Source organism: Rana temporaria, chromosome 2 (assembly GCF_905171775.1).
Source record: "Rana temporaria chromosome 2, aRanTem1.1, whole genome shotgun sequence".
Lineage (NCBI taxonomy): Eukaryota > Metazoa > Chordata > Amphibia > Anura > Ranidae > Rana > Rana temporaria.
Window position 1 is genome coordinate 53,325,491 of NC_053490.1, and position 3,712 is coordinate 53,329,202.

General features: G+C 45.6%; 1 non-coding gene across 1 annotated transcript; it reads right to left on the reverse strand.

Annotated features, from left to right (window-relative positions):
* Positions 1-3,081: 3,081 nt before the first annotated feature.
* Positions 3,082-3,240, reverse strand: LOC120929907. The gene has a single exon (XR_005747558.1). It is a non-coding gene; the product is annotated as a U1 spliceosomal RNA (small nuclear RNA).
* Between the last annotated feature and the right edge of the window lie 472 nt (positions 3,241-3,712).

Sequence of the window (3,712 nt, forward strand, 5' to 3'; positions counted from 1 at the left end):
AGGAAGTGTCCAGAACAGAGAAGAATTACAGCAACATCAGCAAAAACGAACAATGAGGACATGAAACCAGGACTGCAGTAAGGTAAAGGAAGCTATTTAGCTAAAAAAAAAAAATTCCTTTAGTGACCCTTTAAATGGACTGTAGTGTGTTTCTGCAAAACTTAAAATGCACTAAACAAAATGCATAGGTGTGAACCAATCATGTTATTAATTTGTATGCATCAATCTGTAAAATTCATAGGGGATTTTTGTTTATATGAAAAGAACAGATAAGTAAAGATCATGTTAAACTTATACCTGTTATCATTCAGCACCATAAGAATGCCTTATAATAATAACCTACAATTTAAGATCATTATCTATTTTGCATTTTTTAAACACACAATAAATTGAAGCTTGGAAGCGCTCCTTAGCGGATAATAAACTGTTTAGTGACTAATGTAATGATATGCAGTATTAAGCTGCATAACACTGTCGCAAACATGTCATGTTTGTATTAAATGGCTAATAGGCCATTTTGCACAGCGGAGTTTGAGCGTAATGGCAAAGCGCTTATGAAGCAAATACCACCCAGACACAATTTGCTCCAATATCCGAATTAGCCTAATGAGCCTATTACTGGATTTCTCACTTAAGTGTGACAACTTGTACATTAATAATCATAATTGTAATAATGATGATTATTTCATGTATTTGGTTTTATTTTTTAACAGAGTTAAGCACGAGATGCCACATGGAGGGGAAAATAAGTAGGAAACACATAAAGCGCTTTATGGAGATTGGTTCAGTGAAGCTGAATCATAAAGCCATATTAGATCCAATGATCTTGTATTGTCGATCCCAAAAGTTACATTTTTTACCAGATCCTGTAATAGCATCACCACACACATTACAATCTGACCATATGTACAATCAACTTTACATATGCTAAAACGATGTAATATAAGGACCCACCTAATCTATCTGTATACAATCTTGCAGACCCTTGCACTACATACTTGTTTTTTTTTTTTTTTTTGAAAAGCCTATGGCGTGTGAACACACCCAAAAAACTCCACCCGATGCAGAAAAAATGTGCACACACATAAAGAGTGTTCACAAAAACGTGCAGACGGGTGCAACGTCAAGTGGTCCTCCTGTGAAGAGGCACCCAAACCCTGATCCCCCGGGGCGTTAGGCTCCAGACGGGGACTGAGGTACTGTGGTCCGAGCAACCGAAGCCGACACGGACCCAACGTCCTCGGAGGGACTGCCGAAACAGAACCCTCCCAGTACTAGGTGGGGCTCCCCCGAAGGGAGACCCCATGAGAGCAGGCGAACTAAGCCAGAAGGCCATGTCCACCCACTCCCAAGACGTTCAGGGCTGGCCCGAGGACCCGCACCCTACTAATCACACAGTGACAAAACGTGCACAACAAAAAAAAAGACAAAAAAGTGACAAACACAGGCTTAAATAAAATAAAGTGGGGGAAGGGATAGTGGAGAGGAGAGTGAAAGAAGTGGCCATTGTGGTGAAACAATGACCAGGCCCTCCAGCCAGGAATAAAAAATTCCTCCGGTCCTAGCCAAAAGGCCCGGCCCAGGAGGCAGGTGCTAAAAAAAGCGTGTATCTGGTGCAGTGACCGTGGTATCTTAAATCAATGTGTCCGTCACACACAGTGATCTTCAGATACCCCTGGACTGCCACTCCAGGGGCACATGCACCATAGGCTTTTCGTTCCATATCCGACCCCCTGACCGGCCAGTGCAGCCCTCCACCCCTGCCAGCTAGAGAGCCCTTCAAGGTTTTCTTGGGGAGAACTGCCACTCAGATAACAGCCTCCACCAATACTAGCCCCTCCAGACCCTCCGTCAACCCAGCGGATTTGCATGGCTCTACCCGTCATACCACAGGGCATTGGAAAACAAAAAACCGCGCTACCACAACAAAGTCTCTAGGCAGCAGCTAGCGTATGATAAACAAAGGTAATAAATAGTAAAAAAAGCCGCGCCAAAATAAATTAAAAAGTCTGTAATATTCAACAGATGGAGAAATGCTAAAATCCCTCGTAGAGTCAATCAAATATTTCAGGTGGAGCCTTTAGTGTTGCTTGGTATAATGACACTGTGACTGGTCAAAACTTCAAACCACCAGGTGACATGCATGCGATCTGTGCAAATCCTCCACCATAAGAATAAGCAGCTTACCAGACAGCAAGCCTTTAACACAGTTGGCTATAGCCCAGCCACGGCCTTTCAATCCCCTGGACACTTAGGTTAGGACACTTCGTGCAGGATCCCAGGCTCGGCGGTTTGGTGGAAATAGATTGCGGTTCACCCGCAATTACAACCCATCGAAAAACGGTAGCAATCAAGTAGTCCAAAAAACATATTTTTATCTCCCGTTATATGTTTTTTGGACTACTTGATTGCTGCCGTTTTTCGATGGGTTGTAATTGCGGGTGAACCGCAATCTATTTCCACCAAACCGCCGAGCCTGGGATCCTGCACGAAGTGTCCTAACCTAAGTGTCCAGGGGATTGAAAGGCCGTGGCTGGGCTATAGCCAACTGTGTTAAAGGCTTGCTGTCTGGTAAGCTGCTTATTCTTATGGTGGAGGATTTGCACAGATCGCATGCATGTCACCTGGTGGTTTGAAGTTTTGACCAGTCACAGTGTCATTATACCAAGCAACACTAAAGGCTCCACCTGAAATATTTGATTGACTCTACGAGGGATTTTAGCATTTCTCCATCTGTTGAATATTACAGACTTTTTAATTTATTTTGGCGCGGCTTTTTTTACTATTTAATACCACAGGGCATTACCAGCTCCTCCAACCGGATCGCTGACAGAGATAGCACTTACACCAGCCAGCCAGAAGGCCAGACTAGAACTCGGTAAAAAGACCAAGACCAAGCGCAGTACCCATCCTCACCAGGAGCACCCTTCCAGATGGCTCAGACTCAACCATGGGCCGGCCCCCAGTATTCTGTCGGGCAGCACAGCGTAGTCCCTGCTGAAACCATCCTTCCAGGTGCAATGACGTCATTGGATTGCATCCACCCTCCCCATGTAGTAGGTGCTTCAGCGCTCCGCTGACAACTGATAAGGACAGATACCACACCCAGTCCCAGCCAAAAGGCCGAGAAGCGGCAGGGAAGACAACCACGATAAGCACGGCCTAGAGTGTGCAATAGCCGTGCCTCGCCCTGGGAGAACCACCTTCATGATCATGGTGTCTCCCCTGCCTGTTACGACTCCTCAACTTAGGCGGGCAAGTGCTGTATTCTCAAAGCACTTGCTCCGTAAGTTGCGGCGGCATATCGTAAATAGGCCGGCGTAAGCCCGCCTAATTCAAATGTGGGACAGGGGGGCGTGTTTTATGTTAATGTTATGTGACCCGACGTGATTGACGTTTTTCACGAACGGCGCATGCGCCGTCTGTGGACATATCCCAGTGTGCATTGCTCCAAATACGCCGCAAGGACGTATTGGTTTCGACGTGAACGTAAATTACGTCCAGCCCCATTGACGGACGACTTACGCAAACAACGTAAAGTTTTCAAATTTCGGCGTGGGAACGACGGCCATACTTAACATTGGAACGCCGCATATACGCCTCATATAGCAGGGGTAACTTTACGCCTTGAAAAGCCTAACGTAAACGGCGTATCTGTACTGCGTCGGCTGGGCGTACGTTCGTGAATTCGCGTATCTAGCTGATTTACATA